This window comes from Pinus tabuliformis, chromosome 4_2, assembly GCF_031772625.1.
Source record: "Pinus tabuliformis cultivar Carrire ecotype Pingquan chromosome 4_2, CPIR1, whole genome shotgun sequence".
NCBI lineage: Eukaryota > Viridiplantae > Streptophyta > Pinopsida > Pinales > Pinaceae > Pinus > Pinus tabuliformis.
The window spans coordinates 1,186,132,867-1,186,159,609 of NC_142304.1; the positions used below are offsets into that span (position 1 = coordinate 1,186,132,867).

The window sequence follows — 26,743 nt, forward strand, 5'->3', positions numbered from 1 at the left end:
TGGATTTCCAAGTAGGTCGAAGATTCCTATAGACCATGTGTAAGGGGTCAGATGATAGTGTAAGTGATGCCACATCAACATACAAGTCTTGGATCATCTGCCAAGTGCATGGTACCACTATGGGGCCGATTGGGCATGGTGAACCAAGTGCATCTTCCTCGTCCAATAGGTGAATCTCGAGCAATCTCTAAATATCTCTGGGGATCCATGGAGTGTTGTCTACTGCTGTCGAGGCCCATGGCTCTCTACACACACCCTCCATGTGGCAATGTAGCCTTCTGGAGGGTTAGAACACTGTATAGGGAGACCAAACTCAAATTAGAGACTGTCTACAATCCTTCATAAGATCTAATGCATCCCCTAGCCTTCCAGTACGACAGGTCATCAAAGGAAATTGATTTAAAGAGCTTAGAAACCATGGACAATAGGTGGGCACTTCATAATGGCATGCCCTTCCATAGTGGGCTTTGGCATGTGCTAATGTCTCCAAGCTCCAAATGGGGTTAGTAGAGTATCCTATTATGTGGTTTCTACCTTTAAAGGGGATAGTATGTCGAAGGTACATCTTTCAAAGGATGGTGGCATGTGATAAAGAGATAAATGGAGTAGGGAATGAAAGGGTCAACACTGGGCCACATGTTGGGGTACAAGGGTAGCTAATAAAAGGGAAGCCCACACTTGGGTATATAATTTATAGGAGGGAGCAATCATGGTGCATGAGGTGCCCCAACCTTGATTTTTCCACCCTTCTTTATATGCCTTTTGCCTTTTATGATTTTTCTTTGACGAACTTCTCGAGGCTCAAGGGGTAAGAGCATGATGTGTAATGTACAATAATGGATATCCCTTCTAAGGTAGGGCGGTTCATTGCCCACCAAGGGTTGGGACAATCATGGGTTCATGAATGAGAAAGGAGGCTCATCTAAGGCCTCTAGGAACTAGGGTGATGGCCATGATAATGGGGTAGAGTTCATGCATTGGCTTTTGTCCACGTGCTAAATGTATTTGTCCTAGCCATCTTTTGCATTTTGTGGTACATTTTATTGTTGAATGTGACCAATTATGCTTTTACTTTTATTTTCAGCTACATCAACCTCCAGGGCATCATTCCAGGCCCGACCGAAGGTGTGGGAAAGGGGAGGAGGAAGGCCAACCCTATGTGGACCCAATGGAGGAATGTGGAACCAGGTGGGAGAAATGATGAATGAGGTTATAATGAATGGAAGGGGAGTGATATATGTGGATGAGGGAGTGGGACCACGCAACCAAAATCAAGGTTCCACATGTAGTACCATCCCGAGAGCGCAAAGGTCAGTAAAAGAGATCCCACGAGACTAGGGTCCAAGGTTAACATACAAAAGAGGTCTAGGAGACAAGAGCATAGACCTAGCCCACTCTTTCCTCTGAATCCCCCCATTAATCCATGCCCAGAAGTGTCCATGATAAGCAAACTACAATACTCAATTACCAAATGACAAGGCATACCTTTAGGTTCGAGAGGCCCACCTTCAAACATATGATCATGACAGATGGGTGAGGGACCGCATGGTTGGCTCTAGTGGCAGAGAAATGACACAATGAGCTAGTTGTTGGTTGCAAAGGGTTGTTGGTTGTCAACTGAGGACCATCTTGGAGAAAATTTTCTCCTATGGACATCACCCACAAAATGGTGGGTAATAGTGCCCATTCAAAGTTTGGGAAGGGCGCTGGAAGGGGCCAGCCAATTTTGTTGTCGGATCAATCGGAATCTGTCGGGTGAACGTCACTCAAGTTTTCTGCCATTGTATTTCTTTGTCACTAGTTCGTCAGGAACGCAACCAACATTTGTATTCAGAATTTCTGCTTAATAATAGAAAACCCTTAGAGCTGCTGCACCGGTTTTCCCACATTGGGTTTTTCTGGGGACGTTTAGTCCAAAAATAAGTGTGTCCTTTGCATGGTTGTCTCATTTATTTTTCAGTACTTGATTTGTATATTGGTGTAGGCTGCAATGTATTTACATTAATATTTTCTGAATATTTTTGAAAATAACTTGTTAAATGAAGAACACAAGTAGGTAATGCAAATCAGTAGGATTTCTAACTTGTTCGATTCAGAAATTTTCACAGATAATTGAAAATAAAGATGAGAGCACCAATTTCATAAAGGAAGATGATAAATAAATTCTTGGAGTAGAAGTTGAAATAGATCTTAAGACAAAGCTTGTAGCTGCCCTAGAAGAGATAAGCATTTTGAAAAATGAAAATGAGGAGCTCAAGAAACAAGCACAAGATGGTGACCATGACCTTGACAAGACAAGGAAGGAAGTTTACCTTTTCAAGCTTCAAGTACAAGAAAGAGATAAGGAGCTCAGCAAATATAAGGAGGAATTGCATCAAAACAAGGAAAAACATCATGAAGAAGTCATATCCATGACAAATCAGTTGGATAAAGCAAAGAAAAGGGAAGACATTTTGTCAAACCATCTTGAACAAAGACATGAGGACTTGGAAAAACTTGAAGCAAAAATTGCTCAATACAAGGAAGAGGTCTCCTCCCTTAAATCTCAACTGGAAGAAATAAAGAAACAAGCACAAGGAGTTGAAAAGGTGATGGAAGTTTTGGCCCTCCTAGAAGGACAAGTAAGTGAAGCAGAAAAGGAAAGAAATTTCATGGCTTACCAACTTGAAGAAAAATATGAAGAAATATTATGATTGAAATTAGATGTCTCCTCTCTCAAGGCCCAAACATGTGAAGCAACAAGGATGAAGGAAGAGATAGAGAACCATCTAGCAAAGAAGGATGAAGAATGCAAGAAGATGAAAGAAGATATTGATATCCTAAGGAAAGAAGTTGATTCGCTGAGCGAGAGTCTAAAGAGCTTTCAAACCCTAGATGAGATCCTAAGTCATCAAAGATCCCCCCTTGATAAATCAGGTCTTGGTTATGCAGGTAAACCCTCAAGCAAAAATGATGCAAACCCTAATGCATCAAACAACAAGGATATGGAGAAACTTGGTGTTGAAGTTTCTAAGTCTACCAGTTAAAAACCCTCCATGCACTTTATCTGATTTATTCCTACCTACTTGTTCTGTTACTTAACAAGTTATTTACAATGTAAATACTGAAAATAAACACTAGTGCATGCTCAACATATTACAAATCAACAACTGAAGGAAACAAAAACAATCACACAAAATGACACTGTTATTTTTGGACCAATGTCCCTGGAAAAACCCAATGTGGGAAAACCGGTGCAACTATCTGAGGGTTTTCTTATTAAGCAATATCAGAGTAAAATCCGGGTGCCAAATCCGGCTTACCCAACAGATAATTTCCTTGGCAGTAATACCTCTCAATCTGAGACAAATGTCCCGGCTGAAACCCTGAATAAACCTTCCGGCAGCTCCTCAGCTCCAATCTGCCGCAGAAACCCCAACGTATGCATTTCTGGACTGCGTCAGCCCTTCTCTGCCCAGCGCTGGCCCTACGTCACCCCGAATGGGTCTGCGTCAGCCTTCTAGCCCTCTACGTCAGCAACGCTGGCCTCTCTAAAGCTCTGCGCAGCTCCCGGCTACCTCTGCGTGGCCCTATGTGAGCCCTCGCTACTACTGCGTCACTCTCTCTAGCTACTGCGCTGCTCTTCCAACACTATCTTTGCATCTCTGTCTCTTTGTACTCAATGCCCCTCAGCTGCAACTCCGATCATTGATTCTATCTCTCTTAGCAAATCCCGCTCTAGAGAATAGAATGACTGATCACTCTGGTGTGCTCTCCAAGTGACCCTCAAACCTCCTCTTATACTTTCTTGTTGACATATCAACGGCTAAGATTAGATCTGGCTTGATCCATGTCTTTTGGACCATTCTAACACAGTTTTATATTAATCCACATTAATATTTTATTTTCCCTAAGTTTAGACTTTGGGACTCCATTAAAAATATTAATTATTTTAATATCTTCTGAACTGTTTAGAATCTGCCCAAACCCTTTCTGGGTATTGGAGATCTCATGTGCCCCAATCTCTCCACCAAATTTCATGGCTAGAGCACTTCCGATGCTACCCCAAATCAACACTCCCTCTTAGCGAGGACTGAACTCTAGCAATACTCCTCATTGAGTATTACTCTGATTATTCGGCATCAGTCCCTGTGCTGATGCTAGGCTTGTTGCCCATCATCCTCTGCACTGTTGCATCCTGTACTGCTACCTGTGGCTCTGCCACTACCACTACTGCATCTGTACGATAGCTCCCTCTGCATCCGTGCTGCTGCTGGTCCTTTCTCCCAACACTGCATGCGCACTGCAACTCCTTTCATCATGCGGCATCGTGTTGCCCACTGTTGCATTGCAACTCAGTTACTGAGAAGTAAGTATTAATCTCCCAACTTTGACCTCTTTGTTGGGCTAGAGACCCTCCTGATGCTAAAGCTCCCTCTGCCGCTGACAAGTGCTCCCTCTCTGACCTCTGCGTTGCTGCAACAACTCCTTGCATCTCCCATCGTTGCACACCTCTTTGTGCCATCCTGCACTGGTGCAACACTCCCGTGCCTCTCGCACTGTTGCAGCCTGCTAGCCTCGTGCTGCCTGGGGAGTCTTGCACTGTAGCTCTCTCTGTTGCTCCATCTGCATCCGTCTCTACCCACTTCAGCTAGTCCTGCTACTACTTTTTGGGGCTCCCATAGCAAGGTATAATCCAAGAGGCTGGGTACCTCAAGGATCCTACCCCTCATCGCCTATAGTCCGTCTGACTACATCTCGATGTCTCCCCACTTCCGCTCAGGTGGTGCATGTGCATTCATGGCACAGTCATCATCTGTTAACAGTTCCTTCTCTGACCTTGTTGGAGCTGCCTTAGTCTTGGAAGAATCTTCCTTACTCTTCTTCCTTGGACACTGGGTCGCATAATGACCCAGCTCCCCACAGTGGAAGCACTTGATCTTGGAGAGGTCCTTCTTCTTCCACTTTTCTTGCTTTCCCTTAGATGCTAGGGCAACATCTTCCTCCTCCTACTTTACTTTGATCCCCTTACTACTGCTTCCCGCCTTTGACTGTCGTCTGATCTCTTCCTGGCGAAGAGCCGCCCGCATCTCATCACAATGTGGAAGTGTCCCTCTGCCCAATATACTCTGGACAAATACCTCCTAGTCTTCTGAGATAGCATTCAGGGTTGTCCTCACCATCAATTCCTGATTCGGTGTGGCTTCTATAGAAGTCAACTGATCTCGGATCTCATTCATTCCTCCAAGGAAGGTGTTAATCAGTTCTCCCTTCTTCATCTGATACGACCTCAGCTGGTTCTCTAGTAACATCCTTCTCTGCACAGAAGTATGTTGGTACAATTTCTTTAGGGCCTTCCACATCTCATATTCTGTTTCCTTCTCGGCAATGTGTGGTACTACATGGTCCTTGACCCCGTCAAGGATGATGCTCTTGGCCCTCGCCATTGCCTCCTCATACTTGTCATTCTCAGCTGGGTCGACTAGGATAGCTATCGTCTTCAAGGCAAAGTGCTTGACACGATTTTTGTCAAGTACGGATAAGATTCTGGCCTTCCAGACTGCGAAGTTTGATGCTCTGTCCAGCCTGTCCTGGTCTCTTACTCCGTGTAGTGCCATGATTCTCTTCTACTTCCCTCCTGGAAGTTCTCGATCTGACTCCCTCTGAGTCTTGATTTCCCTCCCGGAAATCCTTTTGCTGATGTCGAGATGCCCCCTACTCTGATCGTCTGTGCAACCACACCACTGATCCAGGCTTCTCGGGTAGAAACCCTCGCTAGCAACTCCTTTCTCTTGGCCTTGCCCTGTCAGGTACTATTCTGACTACAGTACCTCACCAACTCCACTCTGCAATGTTCCCACAACCTTCTAAACCCCAGGAACCTGAAGGTGAGACCTCCTAGGCTTTGCGCAATTCTGGGTCCAGCAACCCGACCTCCTCAGCCAACTGCGTCAGCCCACCTACCCTCTGCATGGCCCTGCGTGAGGCTCCCTTTGCCTTCCTTAGCCTCTGCGCTACCTCTTCCTGGCTCACCCTTGATGACGCAGGCACTGTGTCACCCTTCCCTTGTTGCTGCTCTGCTAGAAACAACTTCTGTCACTCGAGACAGTCGTTTTCTGCTGCTATTGCACCGCTCGGCTGATGTCCTTAGTTCTCCTATGACCTGCAACCACGCTCTGATACCATGTTGAAGTTTCTAAGTCTACCAGTTAGAAACCCTCCATGCACTTTATCTAATTTATTCCTACCTACTTGTTATGTTACTTAACAAGTTATTTACAATGTAAACACTGAAAATAAACACTAGTGCATGCTCAACATATTACAGATCAACAACTGAAGGAAACAGAAACAATCACACCAAATGACACTGTTATTTTTGGACCAATGTCCCCAGAAAAACCCAATGTGCGAAAACCGATGCAGCTATTTGAGGGTTTTCCTATTAATCAATATCAGAGTACAATCTGGGTGCCAAATCCACCTTACCCAATAGAGAATTTCCTTGGCAGTAATACCTCTCAGTCTGAAACAAATGTCTTGGTTGAAACCCCGAATAAACCTTCCAACAATTCCTCAGCTCCAATCTGCCCTAGAAACCCCAGCGTCTGCCTTTCTGGACTGCGTCAACCCCTCTCTGCCCAGCACTTGCCTTGCGTCACCGTGAATGGGTCTGTGTCAGCCTTAGGAGGCCCTGCATCAGCCTTCTGGCCTTTTGCATCAGCAACACTGGCCTCTTTGAAGCTCTGCGCAGCTCCCGGCTGCCTCTGCGTGGCCCTGCATGAGCCCTGGCTGCTACTGCGTCACTCTCTCTAGCTACTGCGCTGCTCTTCCGGCGCTATCTCTGCCTCTCCGTCTCTCTGTACTCAATGCCCCTCAGCTGCAACTCCGATCACTGACTCTATCTCTCTTAGCAAACCCCGCTCTAGAGAATAGAATGATTGTTCACTCTGGTGTGCTCTCCAAGTGACCCTCAAGCCTCCTCTCATACTTTTCTTGTTGACATATCAACAACCGAGATTAATTCCCTAATCAACGGCTAAGATTAGATCTGGCCTGATCCATGTCTTTTGGACCATTCTAACACAGTTTTATATTAAAAAACATTAATATTTTAATTTCCCTAAGTTTAGACTTAGGGACTCCATTAAAAATATTAATTAGTTTATTATCTCTTGAACTGTTTAGAATCTACCCAAACCCTTTCTGGGTATTGGAGATCTCATGTGCACCAACCTCTCCACCAAATTTCGTGGCTAGAGCACATCCAATGCTACCCTAAATCAACACTTGAAAGAGATGTTGATGCCCCCAGTTCTAGCAGAAACAAGATTAATCAAGATAATCTTAAAGGAACCCTACTCGAAGAAGGTATACAAAAGGTGTCAAGGATGCAAGAGGCAATGGATATCATCAAAGAATCTTGAGGCAAAGAGACTTTAGGAGTACATCAAGGCATGCATCATCCTCCAAGTACCGAATTATATTTTTTGGTTATTGCTCTTCTTTTACAAATTTTGGGCATATGGCAAAATATTGTAGGGCATACAACAACGACAAATACAATGGTCCCCATCAATCTCCCAAAAGCTACTTCACATAAATAAATTATGCCTCCTCATTTATGTACAAAATTGAATGCTACAAATGTCATAATATTGGTCATATGGCTCGTGATTGTAACTTGGATATGGATCCTAAACAAGCTAAATAGTAAAAACATAACAACCAAGCATGAAAAGAAGATTAAACAATTTTGGAGAAGGAAGCAAGTTGAACCAATCACGTGGAATGTGTCTTGAATACTCAAAACATCAATTCATGTTGATGATCTAATTAGTACATCTTCGATAGATATGATAATTCCAGTTTCGATCATAAGATTTTGCCAATACCATGCATATTGTTAGGGGGAGCTTGTGACAATTTGATAAGCCTTAGGAAACCCTTAACGTGTCACACATGGACAAGCTATGAGACACATAGATATATCTCTTGATGGATCATTTCTCATGTACCACATTGCTAGAAGAAGGAAAGTATGACACGGGGAGCAACATGACAAGAAGATGCATGATAGGGGAAGCACTTGATGGAAAAGACGTCAGGACACCCCATTTTCCATTGATGTCAAAGAGGGTGAAAATGTTGAATAGGCGAGAATATTGCCATCAATGACAAAGGGGGAGATTGTTGGTCAAAGTTGTCATTGATGTCAATATGGCATTGTTGAAAATGGCTAAAACCCTAATAATGTTTGGGCCCTAATCAAGCATTAGTTGAATGAAACCCTAGAATACTTGAAACCTTAAGCCTAGCACAAAACACTATCCTTAAGTGCTAATCTTAACTGAAATGACCTAACCCTAACCCTAATTGTTTATTATGTATCCCTATACCCTATTTCCATATGATCAAACCCTAACCACACAAAGTCCTAATCCTAGAAAATCTTATGAAACCCTAACCCTGTTAAAACCCTAATTAAAGAAAACCCTAACTGTTTGACAAATATACACCTTGTCCTAAGTCCTAAAAACCCTAAAAAATTATTGCCCTCACTCTTTCCTTAACTGACCATTCCTAAACTCTATTAAATAAATTAATAAATTATCAAAAGTGCATTAATAAAACCTTTATATGAAGTCTACCTTATAACCACGTATGTGTATAAAATTGAATTACATCACATAACGTCATACCATAACAAATGTATTAATTGAAATAAAAATCCTTTATAAACACTATCTCCATGGCACGCATACTTTTCCAAAGATAACATATTAAAAAAAATGAACACTATATAAATGTTAGACAAATTACACACTCCATGCTAGACACATTACTTAGCTTTCACCCTAGACGTATTACTCAGCTCCACATAAAAAATACACTTTCTATTGTGAAAATTCTATCACTGCATCAACTGATTTATTTTTCCTACTTATTTCATCATAAGTTATTCATGAAATTACTTCAACAAACATTAAAAAAAATATTGCTGCAGATATCACATCATAATATAGAAACAAACATATGCACACATTGACACAGTTATTTTGGACTAATGTCCCTGGAAAAACCCAATGTGGGAAAATTGGTGCAGCAAGGGAAGATTTTATTATTCAACAATTTTCTTGTACAACAGGGTGCCAAACTGGCTTACCCAAAGATAGACAAACTTCCAGCACTTTTCTAAACCCAGTGTAGGACCTACTGTCCTCTGCTACAGCCTGAAACCCTCTTCGTGAACCTACTGAGGCTCTGCGTAGCCTCGTTGGGCTTTTGCGTCAACCTACTGAGGCTTTGCTAACCTCTCTAGGCTTCTGCGTCACTCCTACAGCCTCTGCATGGATGACGCAGGCCCTTTTGGCTCTGCGCAGTCTCTGCTGCCTCTACATGGCTTCTTCTGGTTCTGCGTCTGCCTCTTTTGCACTGATCTCCCGTCTCTTTGTTCCATACTTGTTGCCTCCTGACTGCTCTCCAAACCACTGGTTCAATTTCTCAGCAAACCCCGCTCTAGAAATTGAACTGACTGGTCTCTCTCAGTGTGTTCTCCAAGTGACCCTCAAACCTCCTCTAATACTTTTCCTGTTGACATCTCAACGGCCGAGATTAAGTCCCTAATCAACGACTAAGATTAGATCTAGCTTGATCCATGTCTTTTGGACACTCTAACATAGATTCATATTAATACACATTAATATTTTGTTTTCCCTACATTTAGACTTAGGGACTCCATTAAAAATATTAGTTATTTTAATATCTCCTGATCTGTTTAGAATCTGCCCAAACCCGTTCTGGGTATTGGAGATCTCATGTGACCCAACCTCTCTACCAAATTTCGTGGCTAGAGCACATCCGATGCTACCCCAAATCAACACTCCCTCTTAGTGAGGATTATGCTCTCGCAATACTCCTCACTGAGTATTACTCTGATTATCTGACATCGGTACCTGTGCTGATGCTAGGCCTTCTTGCCCAACATCCTCTACACTACTGCCCATGGTTCTGCCTCTGCCACTGCTGCATTTGTACGAAAACTCCCTCTACATCCGTGTTGTTGTTGGTCCTTTCTCCCAACACTGCATCCGCACTGCAACTTCCTTTGCATCTGTGTTGTTGTTGGTCCTTCCTCTCAACACTACAACTCCCTCTTCATTCGTGCTAATAACGCACTACTTTTGAAAGGGGTTCCTTACAATCCCCATATTTTCCCTGATGTAATCAAATTTTGACTTTCCAAGGGCATTGGTGAGGATATCTACCACTTGTTCCCCTATAGGAGTGTAGCTCAACTGTACAGCTCCACGTTGGACACAATCTCTGACAAAGTGACACTGGATATCAATATGCTTTGACCTATCATGAAATATTGGATTCTCAGAGAGTTTGATGCAACTCTGATTATCACACATGATCCTGGTCGCCTCCATATTTCTTTAGAATAGGTTTACCAATAGTTTTCTAAGCCATATGGCCTCACACAAAGCTGTGCTTGCTTCCATATATTCTGCCTCAGATGAGCTCAGAGCCACGGACTTCTGTTTCCTCTTGCACCAGGAGGTTATTCTTGATCCAATGTTGAAACAGTACCCAGAGGTACTTTTCCGATCCACTGAACTTCATGCCCAATCTTCATCAATAAATCCACTCAAACTGTTATCATTCCCCTTGTTGTACAAGCGTCGATAATCAATTGTTCCCTGTAAATCCCTGAGAACGTACTTCGTTGTTGCCCAGTGAGCCCTCCTTGGTTCCACCATGAACTGACTGAGGGTGTTGACAACGTAGCAAATATCTAGCCTGGTATTGACTAGATACATCAGGGACCCTGTGAGCTATCGGTATAGGGTGGGATCGACATCCTTGTCTTCTGATGCATCAATCTTCATCCAGTTGGTGATCATTGGAGTAGCCATAGGTCTACAGTCTCCCATCTCGAACCTTTTTTGGATTTCTATAGCATACCTTCCTTGCCCAAGGAAGATTTCTCCTTTCTGCTACCAAACTTCCAACCCTAGGAAATAGTGCATTCGTCCCAGATCCTTCATATCGAACTCTGTGGCTAGATTCTTCTTGCAATCTTCAATGAATTTGGATGAACCTGTCAAGAAGAGATCATCCACATATAATACTAAGATAAGTGGCTCGCCCTCTACGATCAAATAGTAGAGATTCGGATCCGTGTCACTCTTGACAAACCCCATCTTCTGCAAGTAGCCATCTATTCGACCATACCACGCTCTTGGTGCTTTCTTCAGCCCATAGAAGGCTTTCTTCAGTTTGCATACATGAGACTTCTTCTCATGAGTTTCAAAGCCCTCTGGTTGTTCAATGTATACTTCTTCTTCTATTACCCCGTTCATAAATGTCGTCCATTTGATGGATCTCCCATCCCATCTGCGCTGCAAGAGATATCACAGTCCTAATAGATGTATACCTGGCTACCGGGGCAAAGGTTTCCTCATAGTCAATCCCTTCCTTTTGAGAATACCCCTTAGCCACAAACCTGGCCTTGTATTTTTCAATACTGTCATCCGCAGCATATTTGATATTGTAGATCCATCTTGAACCTACCACAGATCTGTCTTGAGTCCTTGACACCACCTCCCAGACATCGTTTACCATTATGGAGTTATACTCTTCCACCATCGCATCTAGCCAGACCTGATGCTGAGCTGCCTCCTTGAAGCTAGCAGGCTCTCCATCCTAAGCTACTAACGCCTGATACCTGTCTGGCTGTTTTCGCTCCCTTTTACTGTTCCTTAGCTCTTCGATGAAGTTCTCTGCATCATGCAGAATCTGACGAAGTTCCTTGTTGGTTCTTCCTTTGCCAACAGGTTCTTTTGTTCGCTCTTCTTCCTCATACTGAGAATCTTCCTGATCTGAGGAAGGATTCTTCACTTCCGTTGGTTGAAGAGGCATGACCAACGGATCCTCTTTCAACTGCTCCTTGGAAGGCATTCCACGAGATCTTCTGAAAGCTTTGTCCTCCATGAACTTTACATCTTGTTGTACTACTACCTTCCTGCTCCCTAGAAGATAGATTTTGTATGCCTTAGCATTCTCACTATATCCTGCCAGATACCCCTTTTCTGCAATCTGATCCAGCTTCTTCCTCTTTTCTTCAGGTATGCGACAATATGCCAAACTCCCAAATATCCTGAAATCATTGAGTTCAGGTGTCTTCCCAATGCAGACTTTCTCTGGAGTAATCTTGCCCAATGCCCGATGAGGAGTCCTGTTCTAAACGTAGACAGTTGTGTTGCATGCTTCTGCCCACAAGAATTTTGGCATATCTTGATCATACAGCATGGCCCTCGCTGCTTCCACAATAGTCCTGTTTTTCCTTTCTGCCACCCCATTCTGCTCGGGATCGTAGGGATTTGTCCACTCTCTTCTGATGCCCTCCTTAGCACAATAATCAGTGAAGTCCTTGTCGACATATTCTCCACCATTATATGAGTGCAAGACTTTTATTTTCTTACCTGTCAGATTCTCCACTAGAGCTTTGAACTCCTTGAATTGACAGAAAACCTCATCTTTGGTTTTCAGAAAATAGATCCAAATTTTCCTCAAGTGGTCATCAATGAAGGTAAGGAAATACTCGGCACTGCTGAGAGCTTTGACGGACATAGATCCGCAGATATTTGAGTGTGTCAATCCTAGTACACTCTTTGCCCTGTGGTTGCTCCTAGGAAATGTCGCCTTGGCATACTTTCCTAGAGCGCATCCCCTGCATACATCATCTCGTTCCGTACTCAAATCCGGAACTCCTATTACAGTGCTCCTAAGAATTCTCAGAGCTCCATGGTGCAAGTGACCCATCCTTCTATGCCATAGTTCGTTCAAGTCTTTGTCCCCATGACTGCCTATTAGTGCCATTGAAGATTCTAGTTGTAATCTGTACAACCGATTACTTTTAATCCCGATTTGCACTTTCTTTTTCCAGCTCGGGTGTTTGACGTATACCTTTTCCTTGAAGAAGTAGACGTCATAGCCCTTGCCTTGTAGTTGTGACACAAAAAGTAAGTTCGTCCCTAATCCTGGCACATGCAGCACATTTGTGGCACAGACCGCTCTCCTGATTCTGTCTGAAAAACTATGGTACCTTTTCCTACTGGAGTACACATTCCCTTGTTCCCCACGGTGATCTGAAAGTTCATCATCTCTTCTCGATATTCTGAGAGACACTCCCTGATTCTCGTCATATGCCACGAGGCTCCACTGTCTATATACCATACTTCTGATTATGCAGCACTAGTCATGCACGCCACTTCTTCTTCCAACCTGGAACCCAACATAGAGAAATCGAAATCTCTCTCTCTTGTGCAATCTTCTGAAAATCTGTGTGAGTCCCCTGAGGTGGATGCCTCTGCATCGTGGTCTCGACCCAAACTGATTTTCTCTTTCTGTGTTTGATTACTTGCCCTGATACCATGTTGAAGTTTCTAAGTTTACTTAGTTTAGAAACCTTTCATGCACTTTTTCTTATTTATTTCCACCTACTTGTTATTTTTCTTTAACAAGTTATTTACAAAGTAAATACTGAAAATAAACACCAGTGCATGCTCAACATATTATAGATTAGCAACTAAAAGAAACAAGAACAAACACACCAGATGATCAGTCAATCTATTCTCTAGAGCGGGGTTTGCTAAGAGAGATAGAATCAATGATCGGGAGAGCAGCTGAGGGGCATTGAGTACAGAGGAAAAGAGAAGGCAGAGATTGTGCCGGGAGAGCAACGCAGCAGCCAGGGAGAGTGACGCAGAGCCAGCAAGGGCTCATGCAGGGCCACGCAGAGGCAGCGAAGTGCTGCGCAGAGCACCAAAGGGGCCATTGTAGTTAACGCAAAGGCTCCCTGAGTTGACGCAGGGCCAGCGTGAGACAGAGAGGGGCTGACGCGGTCCAGATTGGGCAAACGTTGGGGTTGCAGGAGCAGTTTTGTGCTGAGGAGCTGTCGGAAGGGTTTTCTGGGGTTTCAGCCAGGAGATTTCTCTCAAACTGTGAGGTATAGTTGCTAAGGAAATTCTCTGTTGGGTAGGCTAGTTACGGCACCTAGATTGTACTCTGATATTGCTTAATAAGAAACCCCTCAGATAGTTGCACCGGTTTTCCCGCATTGGGTTTTTCCGAGGACATTGTTCCAAAAATAATGGTGTCATGTGGTGTGTTTGTTCTTGTTTCTTTTAGTTGTTGATCTGTAATATGTTGAGCATGCACTGGTGTTTATTTTCAATATTTACTTGAAAATAACAAGTAGGTAGAAATAAATCAGAACAAATGCATGAAGGGTTTCTAAACTATGTAAACTTAGAAACTTCAACATCTATAAGCCGACTCAAGTCGGCCTCCCTCATACAGGTCAGATCTCCATAAACTCATTATTTACTCATAACCATAAAATCACTATAAATTTGGCTCGAATTCTCCCATTCCAGGTCATCCAATTCGGTCAAATCATCTGAGATAGTCACAGATAAAAAAAGAGCCCAATAAAGGAGATATAAAGACGGATGAAATTCGAAGCAAAACTATCTCAGCAAGACTACTCACACCTGGCATAAGAAAGATATTGCGAACTTCTAAAAGGTAGCTTGATCTTTGGGAGAATTTTTTTCATTCTTTGGATGATCCGTAAACTATCGTGGATATTCCACTGGATAGTTCGTCACAATAGATATGATAATATTATATTGAAAATTTGAGATTCTATACCATTACAGTTTTATTTCATTTCTAGATCTATAGATCTTACTGCAATTAATGCATGCGTGTAAAAGTAAATTATGCAGAAAAGAAGAGAATGACAAAATAAGCTCACACACATAAGGCATAAGATATGCTCTCTGGGAAACCCTTTCGGAGAAGACCCAGTTGGAAGGTGAGGTCGCTTCGCTCTCTTTCTCTGTCTGGAAATATGGCTACAAATACAAAGAAGTAATGTTTGTGGCCCATGGGCTGCTACAGTGCACAGATCCTCTCCGTGTGCTCTACCTCCTACCTCTTCGAGCTATCTTTGCTCAACTATGGAACAAAATGCTCTCAAAAGAATGAAATGCCTCTACCTCCTAGTGGCCCGGTTATAACACAACCCGATAACCTACTAGTGGTTAAGTTTGACTACATCAACTCTTAACTAGAGTAACAAAATAGACTCTTCTAAAGTCTTCTACATCACAAACATGTGGCTAGCCCCTTTTCCATGAATAATGGGCACTGACGCGGCATCCTTGTAGGAATTTACAGGGTAAGTTTCTCAGAAAGAACACCAAAAGGACACCGCTCACAACCAGATCACAGATCAATACACCAGTATTTTTGACGTGGTTAAAACCCTCAAAGAGGGAAACAGTCCACGGCCTGAGCCAACGCGGCCACTTCAGGCAATTTATTAATCAAAGAATGAAAATTTACATAAGCTTTCTCTCATAGACGGATTACCCGAACAATGACCCTCCATGCGCTTTAAATAGAACTCATGGACCAATCGGGTGTCAAGCCACGGATCAAGTGTCGATAATACCGAGGAGAGAGTGAACCGTCGGATCACTACATATCGTGACCGTCGGATTGTAAGTTACAAAATGTACAACGATAAAGAAACACACTTTACCTAACTCTATACCTAACTCTATACTAGACCAAGTTGAACTTAACTATTTCCTATGTGTCGGAATATCCTAACATCCCCCCTTAAGAACAACTTGGGATAGGATTGAAGGATTTACAAATATGACACAATAGGAGAAGGAAGGAGGCACTAGAGCCTATCCCCCCTTAGTGACAACTTCCTGAACTTCAAGCATATATCGAAGTTTAGTGAACTTCGCCTCTGTGAGAGCCTTTGTGAAGATGTCTGCAACCTGATCATCTGTTGAACAATATTGCACTTCAAGAACATGGTCATGAATGAGCTTTCTGATGAAGTGCATGTGTAGTTCAATGTGTTTGCTGCATTGATGCTGGACTGGATCTTTGCATAGCTGAATGGCACTTTGATTATCACACCAAAGTGTGGTTGGATGCTGCTGCTCAAAGCCAAACTCTGATAGGATCTGACGAAGCCACAAGGCTTCTTACTAGCTTCCACGGCACCACGATACTCTGCTTCTGCTGACGAAAGAGAAATGGCAGCCTGTTTCTTACAAGCCCATGTAATAGGTCCTGAACCAAGAGTGAAGACATAACCGGCAGTAGACTTCCGATCATCAGGGTCACCAGCCCAATCAGAATCAGTGAAACCAACTAATAGAGGAGCTGCTTTGGCACTGTAATGAATCCCAAATTGTACTGTACCTCGAACATAACGAAGTATTCTTTTAGCTACTTTCCAATGACTTTCACGGGGGTTTTGCATAAAACGAGCAACAAGGCCAACAACAAAGGAAAGGTCAGGACGAGTATGGGTTAAATACAAGAGTTTTCCTACAAGTTGACGGTATAAGGTAGCATCAACTTCAGGAGAAGTACAAGAGACTGAAAGTTTGACTCCAGACTGAAAGGGAGAAGGGGTTGGCTTACAGTCTTCCATGTGAAAATGACGAAGAATATCACAAGCATACTTGGACTGGGAAAGGGAAATACCCTCCTTGGATTGCAAGACTTGAAGACCGAGAAAATAGTGTAAGTGTCCTAAGTCTGTCATTTCAAATTTCTTTTTAAGGCTGGACTTCACATGGTTTATAAGGGTGCGATCATACCAGCGTTAATGCACCGGATTCCATCAGAACTCCGCAGTTAAGCGCGCTTGGGCTAGAGTAGTACTGGGATGGGTGACCTCCCGGGAAGTCCTAGTGTTGCATAGGCTCTAGTGCCTCCTTCCTTCTCCTATTGTGTCATATTTGTAAATCCTTCAATCCTATCCCAAGTTGTTCTTAAGGGGGGATGTTAGGATATTCCGACACATAGGAAATAGTTAAGTTCAACTTGGTCTAGTATAGAGTTAGGTAAAGTGTGTTTCTTTACCGTTGTACATTTTCTAACTTACAATCCGACGGTCACGATATGTAGTGATCCGACGGTTCACTCTCTCCTCGGTATTACCGACACTTGATCCGTGGCTTGACACCCGATTGGTCCATGAGTTCTATTTAAAGCGCATGGAGGGTCATTGTTCGGGTAATCCGTCTATGAGAGAAAGCTTATGTAAATTTTCATTCTTTGATTAATAAATTGCCTGAAGTGGCCACGTTGGCTCAGGCCGTGGACTGTTTCCCTCTTTGAGGGTTTTAATCACGTCAAAAATACTGGTGTATTGATTTGAGATCTGGTTTTAACCTGGCTCTAATACCATGTAGGAATTTACAGGGTAAGTTCCTCAGAAAGGACACCGCTCACAACCAGATCACAGATCAATACACCAGTATTTTTGACGTGGTTAAAACCCTCAAAGAGGGAAACAGTCCACGGCCTGAGCCAACGCGGCCACTTCAGGCAATTTATTAATCAAAGAATGAAAATTTACATATGCTTTCTCTCATAGACGGATTACTCGAACAATGACCCTCCATGCGCTTTAAATAGAACTCATGGACCAATCGAGTGTCAAGCCACGGATCAAGTGTCGGTAATACCGAGGAGAGAGTGAACCGTCGGATCACTACATATCGTGACCGTCGGATTGTAAGTTACAAAATGTACAACGGTAAAGAAACACACTTTACCTATCTCTATACTAGACCAAGTTGAACTTAACTATTTCCTATGTGTCGGAATATCCTAACAATCCTCCCAAAATATAGGTGTGAAAACAAAAGGTCAACTTCTGAGTGGCATAACTTTTGCATACGGACTCTGATTGACGCAATTTTTGCATCGTTGGAAAGATTTATGTGTGTAGAATAGCATGAAAAGGTGTTGCGCTTAAACACCAAGTTTTATCCCCAAAAAATGTCGTTTTATGCCTCAAAACACTCTCGGAAGGTTTCAGACCCCGTTTTGCCAAATTGGGTCCTGCCGGTAAAAATGGTCCTATGAGCTGATCCCTCCACTTTTTCCACTCCAAATGCATCGAGATGGATGACAAACAATATAATGATCATACAAGTTAGATCTCGATAAAGTCGTTACTATTCGTAACCATAAAATCACTATAATTTTGGCTCAAATTCCCCCATTCCAGGTCATCCAATTCGGTCAAATCAACTAAGATAGTCACAGATAAAAAAAGAGCCCATTAAAGGATATATAAAGAGGGACAAAGTTCAAAGCAAAACTATCTCAACAAGACTACTCAACCCTGGCATAAGAAAGATATTGTGGACTTGTGAAAGGTAGCTCGATCTTTGGAAGAATTTTTTTTATTCTTTGGACCTCGGACTGGTGGTTATTATTCTACTCGGATCTGTGGAAACAATTGTTAAACAACTCGGTTCTATGCATATTTGTGAAGATTTGGTCCTATGTGTATTTGTGAAAATACAGACCGATGCATCTTTCTGGTGATTCACTGTGATACTAGCTCTTCAAATCTGTCCCTGTGAAGTATTTTTGTTGCCTAGATATGTGTTAGAATTTCTTCCCTATTTGGATATGTGGAAGTATGAAGTGTCTCTGTCAAGTGGATATTTAGTTTGAACATGTGAAGAATTTTGGACTTGTGGACGTTAATAACCTCGGATATATGACTGCTGGAAGAGTGTAGACTCATGGTGTACAGTAGTGTCTTTTTGTGAAGGAATCATCTTGAAAATATTCTTGGGAAAACTATGTATTAGCATTCATTGAAGACACCTTTTAACACATTGTTAAAGTAATGCATTGTGCAAGCAATATCAGTTGAAAGTAGGCTTCTCGACATCATTTGAAGAGATAATTGGAGCAACAAATTTTGAAGAACAGTCTTTTGGCATTGCTTGCAGTTGACATTAATTGGAGAAGCCAAGTGACAGTTTTGAAGAATAGTTTTTGGAGGATAGCTAATGAAGTGACAACCATTTTGGGCAACCCTTGGTAGCATTTTTGAAGCACCATTGAAAGTATTCTTGAATATTGAAGAGGACACCCTTTGAAGACCTTGTTGAAGAAAGCTTGAAAACTTGATTGGAGAGACCTTTGTGACACCTCTAGAGCAACAAATTGTTTTTGTGAAGCACTGTTGGAAGCAACCTATTGAAGAAGTCATCATGAAACCCTGATGAAGTAACCTTGAAAATGTGTTTGCTTATCATGAAGAGCATTGAAGACATTTGCAATTGTCAAAATTGTCATTAATGATTGAAGGTATTCTTGAAGACATTTCTAGGAAGACACTGTTGGAGCTGACCCCCATGCATTGTTGAAGCTTTGTGAAGATCTTGTTAGAACAGACATTCGTGCACTATTGAAGCTTAGTGAAGAGATTCTTGGAGATTCATAAAGACCAAGTCAGAGACTTATTGAGGACATTTTGGAAGTCTCACCAAAACTCTATATTGTCTAGAAGTTGTGGGTTGGAGCCCTAATAGAAGTCCAAGGAGGAGATTGGGTTGTGAAAATTCCTAATCCTCAAGGAACCCCTACTGCAGCAAATATGAATCTACTTCACCTACTTGATTTTAATATACATTATCAAGTTATTCTCTGAATACTTAAGGAAATTACTTCTGTAGCCCACACTACTTAAAATTTGATTACATGAAACAAAAAACTGAGCAAAGAACAAGATACATAGGACACAGTTATTTTTGGACAAAATAGACCTTGGAAAAACCCATTGTGGGAAAATTGGTGCAACAACTCTGAGGGTTTTCTATTATTAAGCAATAATTCTGAATACAAATGCTAGTTTCCCTCCCGGCAAACCAGTGACAGAGAAAATACAATGGCGGAAAAAATGAGTGAATTTTACCTCACTTCGCCCAGCAGATTCTGGCTGATCCGGCAGCAAAACTAGCTAACACCGACTACTTCTGCGCTGGCCCTGCGTCAACCCTACAGGCTCTGCATCAACTCTACACTGTTTGTTCTTCCCACTGCGTCAGCTCTCCCGGTTGTTCCAGCAGTTCTGACTTTCTGCGTGGAGGGCAGCTTATGCTTCTGTGCTAGCCCTTCTGGCTCTGTGTGGCCCTAGATTGGCCTAGCGTCAGTCCTCTTAGCTGTTGCACTGCCTCCAATAGCTTCTCTCTGCCTCTCCATTAGTATTCCTGAACTATCCCTGCCTCTTTGTTGTAGAATGATCACCTTCGAATTTCTCAGCTTCCTAGCCCCAAAATTCAAACTCCAAATCAACATGTTCTCTCCATGTGTGTTTCTAAATGAACTCCAAGCCTCCTCCTTATACTTTTCTCGTTGAGACTTCAACAACCGAGATTAAGTCTCTAATCAACGGCTAAGATTAAAACATGACTTGATCCGCCTTCTAGATCATTCTCACCCATATTTTGATTAATACCCATTAATATTTTAATTTTCCTAAGTTTTGACTTAGGAACCCCATTAAAAATATTAATTATTTTAATAAAATACAATCCGAGTGGAATTTCACCAAATGGTTTCTAGGTTCTTTAGAACTCGTGTGGCTTAGCCTCTCCACCAATTTTCATTGCTAGAGCACATTCGATGCTACCAAAAACTAACACTCCCTCTTAGCGAGGAAAGTGCTCTAGCAACAATGTCCAACTGCATGTTGCTCTGCTTCTGAAGCACCTCCTTTCCGCACTGTTGCTGCCACCAACACTGTGTTGTTGCTGCTACTGTACTGCTGCCCATGACACTGCCACTGCCACTGCTACATCTGTACTACAACCCCCTCTCAATTGCTACATCTGCTATGTTGCTAGCACTGCCATTGCTAACACTGCATTCGTACTGCAACTTAGTTGCTGAGAGAAACCCCTGAAAAACATCCAAAATTATTGAACTTAATTGTGTTAAGCATAATACCATGAATGTTGGAATCTAACTGCTACTAGTCTCTAACCCTCTGAATCTTCTGCGCTACTGCTGACTTCTGCACTGTGTCATCTACAACGCTGCCAACCTTGCTCTGCACTGATCAGTCTCTGGTCTCAGGCTACTACATCTGTCTCTCCAAACAATCCACTGTATCATCTGACACTAAGTCCATCTCACTACTGCTGAATCTCGGGCTCCCATGGCAAGGAATTGATCCAAGAGGTGGACTCCTCAAGGATCCTGCCCACATGTAGTCCTCCCGACTATAGCTCAATATCGCCCCATTTCTCTCTTGGAGATGCATGGGCACTCCTCGCAAACTCATCTTTGTCAATTTTTGTTGGAGCAGCCTTAGGATCATGTTTCTCATCCTTATCCTTTTGCTTCAAAAGACACTGGGATGCAAAGTGGCCCATATCACCACATCTAAAACATTTCACCTTCGAAATGTCCTCCTTCCGCTTCTGCTTCTGTCGTCCCTTTGATGCTAGAGTTGCGTTCTCCTCCTCCTCCTTGTTGAAGGGCTGCCCACACCTCCTACCATGAAGGTAGTCCTTCCCTGCCCAATATACTTTGGACGAAGACTTGCCATTCATCCAAGACTCCATTTAGGGCGGTCCTCACCATCACAGTAGACTGAGGAATAGACCCCACTACAGCAAGCTGGTCTCTGTCGTCCTGAAGAAGTTGAAGATATGAGTTAACCCTTTCTCCCTTCTGCATCAATGTTCGTTGCAACTTTTGTTCTAAGTACATCTTACACTATTTGGAAGAGCCTTCACACAGTGAAGACAAAGCTTCCCACATCTCTCGGGTTGTATATTTTCCCTGCAAGTGTGAGACCACATGATCTCGAGCTCCATTGAGTATGAACCTCTTCACCTTCCCCTTCTCAGCCTTATACTTCTTCATTTGATCATTGTCCGTGGGAACAACCACAACACTTTTGATGTAAGCTTTGAGATCGTACTCCTCTAGAACAACTCAGATTTTGGTCTTCCATATGACATAGTTTGAAGCTCCTTCCAACCTATCCAGATCTCTAAGCCCATGCAATGCCATCTCACCCAACTGTCGAACTGGCTCCTCTAGTCACTACTCAGCTACCCAGCAAGTGACAAATTCGAACATTTTTGGCAAAAAGTTCTCTGTGGAGAAAATTCCCCTTCTAGGTGTCTTCGCTCTTTTCCGATGGATTTCTGCCCCAGCAGAAACTACGCCCTTCAAGCACTACACTCAGGCCCTGCATCACTCCCTTTGCCTCTGCAAACTCACAAGCTAGAAATCGTATATCTTTGTTGACTCTCTCAGAGAGAGATTTCCTCGGAATCTCTGCTTCTCGGCAAGGACTGCGTAATCCCTTCAAGGGGATCCGAATTGCTGCCACTTGTAGCTATTGGCCTCTCTTGCTCAGCATTGGATCTGCTCTTCCTGTTTCAAAATAAATGCTCTGATACCATGTGAAAATTCCTAATCCTCAAGGAACCCCTATTGCAACAAATTTTAATTTGCTTCACCTACTTGATTTTAATATGCATTATCAAGTTATTCTCTGAATACTGAAGCAAATTACTTCTGCAGCCTACACTACTTAAAATTTGATTACATGAAACAGAAAACTGAGCAAAGAACAAGATACATAGGACACAATTATTTTTGGACAAAATAGTCCCCGGAAAAACCCAATGTGGGAAAACCGGTGCAACAACTTAAGGGTTTTCTATTATTAAGCAGTAACTTTGAATACAAATGTTGGTTTCCCTCTCGTCAAACCAGTGACAGAGAAAATACAATGGCGGAAAAACTGGGTGAATTTTACCTCACTTCACTTGGCAGATTCCGGCTGATCCGCCAACAAAACTGGCTAACCCCGACTACTTCTGTGTTGGCCTTGCATCAGCCCTACAGGCTCTGCATTAGCTCTACGTTGTCTCTTCTTCCCACTATGTCAGCGTTCCCCGTTGTTTCGGCAATTTTGACTTTCTACATGTAGGGCAGCTTCTGCTTCTGCGCTGGCCCTTCTAGCTCTGCGTGGGCCCAGATTGGCCCAGCGTTAGTCCTTTTAGCTGCTGTGCTGCCTCCAGTAGCTTCTCTCCGCCTCTCTGTCAGTACTTCCAAACTATCCCTGCCCCTCTACTGCAAAATGATCACCTAGTTCAAATTTCTCAGCTTCCTAGCCCCAGAAATCGAACTCCAGATCACTATGTTCTCTCTGTGTGTGCTTCTAAATGAACCCCAATCCTCTTTCTTATACTTTTCTCGTTGAGACTTCAACAACCAAGATTAAGTCTCTAATCAACTGCTAAGATTAAGACATGACTTGATCCACCTTCTAGATCATTCTCACCCATATTTTGATTAATACTCATTAATATTTTAATTTTCCTAATTTTAGACTTAGGAACCCCATTAAAAATATTAATTATTTTAATAAAATACAATCCAGGTGGAGTTTCACCAAACAGTTTTTGGGTTCTTTAGAACTCATGTGCCTTAGCCTCTCCGCCAATTTTCATGGCTTGAGCACATCTGATGCTACCAAAAAATAACATGGGTAAGTTGAGTGGGTTGGAGCATATTACTGCTCAAACTAGCGGAGGGCATAAAAAGGACTCCTGAAGGGATAACTGTTAGGTCAAGGGCAACAATGGAGGCTTAGCCCACTCTCACCTCAGTTAAGGCTCCCTACTCTTTACGAACTTTCACCGATGGGAGGAGACCTAGTATATGGAAAGTCACTTGTGAAGGATGAATCAACCAATGGATGTGAAGTGACCTTAATGATCCTTTTCCTAGAAGGTGGTTAAGAATGGAGCTCACTTGCTCTTCAAGCAAGGTACAAAGATTTCTAAGATAAGGAGGTGAGGATTTGAGGGTTAGGTTAGAGGAATATGCATTGTAAAGGAGTTTCCCAATCCTAAAATCCTTATTGAATTTGACTTCCCAAATGGTTCTTGAAGAATTGACTTTTCAAAGGTATGGGACCACACGGGACCCAGCCTAGGTTAGGGTGAGAGAATTTAGCAACCAATGATGTTCTTAACCCAGACAAGGAAGGAGAAAGGATCGAAGCAAGAATTTCCACTTAAAGGTGTCAAATTGATCGTATGAGGTGCTAACCTAGGGAATGCCAAGGAAAAGTTTGATCTCAGAGCTAAGGAATGTGTTATCTCACAACACCACTGTCGGAATGGCTTCAAAATTGGAGGAGGCCTTGAGGACACACTAGCGCAGTAGAAGCTAGGAGATCGAACTTTTTCTATGGCTATTTGTCGGGAAAGTGATGCCCTAAGTGACCCAACTTGGCTAGACCACTGGTCCCAAACCAGTCTCAACCAACTCGAAGTCAACGTCATAGTGAGTACAACTCCACTGGTCCCAAACCAGTATCATCCTGCACTGACTCAAAGTCAATCTCAGAGTGCGTACCACTGGTCCCAGACCAGTAACAACCGACCTGAAGTCAGTGTCATAGAATGGTACAACTCCTGCCACTAGTCCCAGACCAATATCATTGATCCCAAATGAATGGAGGTCATCCTAGCGTAGGGAGTACTGTAGATACAGCGATGCGTCCATCGGTACTGCTATGGTCCCTAACTTCATTTCCCTGCTCATTGATCAGATGAGAGGTACTTCCCATGAGTCCCAGACTGCATGGGTAGGATGCCTCGACAGGAGAGCTTAATCAATCCCATCCTCACAGGAGAACACACCAATCCTGCTACAATCGCCGTGGAGAACACATCAATCCAGGCCTCACAGGAGAACACATCAATCCTGCTACAATCGCCATGGAGAACACATCAATCCAGGCCTTACAGGAGAACACATCAATCCTTCTACAATCGCCATGGAGAACACATCAATCCAAGCCTCACAGGAGAATACATCAATCCTTCTACATTCGCCATGGAGAACACATCAATCCAGGCCTCATAGGAGAACACATCAATCCTTCTACAATCGCCATGGAGAACACATCAATCCAGGCCTCACAGGAGAACTAATCATCTTGCTACACAGGAGAGCAAATCATCATGTTCCACAAGAGAGTGAATCATCTTGTCCCACGAGAGCGAATCATCTTGTTCCAGTGTGCACCACTAGGGGAGGGTGAGTCACCCTGTGGTCGTATGTTGCTCCAGTAAGAACCGCAAGCCCTCAGAGCTCCCAGAGCTCAATGTATGCAACATCCAGGACCCTTGTACAAGGGTTTCTTGACAACTCCAAGTCGTTTGGGAAAATCACAGATTACATCTTTCCTCGGGGCTTTGACAAGGTGTATCGACCTGTACATCATCTTAATGCGATGGAGCCTCCTTGCTCATCGACTTACCATATCCCAGATGATTTCTATCTGCTGGAGCAATCGACGAATACGGGATTCCTCAATAATCGAATACCACCTCTGGTTGTTACAGAGAATCACAGTGGTATGTGTTCAAACAGCTCATTGAACAGCTTCCCCAACCAGGCAGCTTCATACGAGATCATACTAGTAGATATGTATCCAATCTCGACGGTGCTTATGGCAACTGACTTCTGCTTCCTGCTCATCCATTATATCGAAGCAGAATCCAAAGAGAAACAACACTAAAAAATGCTCCAGTGATCCTCCACACTACATGCCTAATCAGCATTCGAATAATCATGCAGTTTCATATTTCCAACAGTGTATCTCAATCCATGAGAGATTGTGTCCTGAAGACATCTCAGAAGATTCTTGGCACCAATCTAGTGAGGCTCAACCAAATATGAGCTCACAATGCTAACCGCAAAATATATGTTCGGACGGAGGTTCACCAAGAACATCAACGCGAATGAGTTTTTGAAACTCAGAGGCATTTCCCAAATCTGGTCCGACATCACTACCATATAACTTCTGAAAGTTAAGATCCTCGAGGTAGTCACAGGCTTGCAGTCCACCATGCCAAATCCTTTCAGAACCTTCACCACATATTTTCCTTGAGATAGGAAAATTTCCCTTGGCTTTTGCCACACTTCAAGTCCTTGGTTCTTCATTTCAAATTCAGAAGCCAACTCCCTCTTACATTTGTGAATGAGAAGGTATGCACCTGTTAGAAAGAGGTCATCCACATACAACACCAGTATGAGAGGCTTGTCATCTTCAACCTTAAAGTAAAGGTTAAGATCGGCTTCACTCCTAGTGAATCCTAGCTTCATCAAGTAGCTATCGATCCTGTCATACCATGCTCGGGGTGCTTGCTTCAGCCCATAGAGAGCCTTCTTAAACCTGCATACATGAGATTTTCAATCATAAATCTCAAATCCTTCGGGTTGCTCCACATAGACCTCTTCTTTGATCGAACCGTGCAAGAACATTGTCTTGGCATCCATCTGATGTAGGTTCCATCCTTGTGAAGCCACAAGGGCTATGATCAAGCGGATGGTCGTATGTCTGGCAACAGGTGCAAATATCACATCATAGTCTATACCTTCCTTCTGGGAGAAACCACGAGCAACAAAACGAGCCTTATACTATTTCGTACTTCCATCTGCTGCAGCTTTATCTTGTAAAGCCATTTTGAAGAAACAATTGTCTTGTCCTGGGGTCTGGGAACTACTTCCTAGACATCATTCTCCATAATGGTCATAGCATCCATCCATACTTGATGCTTGACGGCGTCTGAGAATGATGAAGGCTCATTTTGTATGATTGTGCTCATACTGGTCAGATATCCCTGATACCCATTGGGTTTCTTACTTTCACGGAAGTTTCCTCGGGGTGCAGCATGTCTTTCAGCATCATCAAGCATCCCCCTAAGCGATGAAGGCCTCTTCCTGGAAGAGGAAGGCTCAGGTGGATAAATAGGATCCATCAGTTCTTCCACATCAAGCATTGTTACATCATCTACCC

The 26,743-nt window shown here is 43.0% G+C and overlaps 1 protein-coding gene and 1 pseudogene across 2 annotated transcripts in view; both read left to right on the forward strand.

Moving 5' to 3' along the window:
* LOC149173919 (protein NO VEIN-like) overlaps positions 1 to 26,743 on the forward strand; it is a 601,966-nt gene that overhangs the window by 447,106 nt on the left and 128,117 nt on the right. The gene's annotated exons all lie outside the window — the stretch shown is intronic.
* LOC149173921 (5S ribosomal RNA) lies at positions 16,675 to 16,793 on the forward strand (annotated as a pseudogene).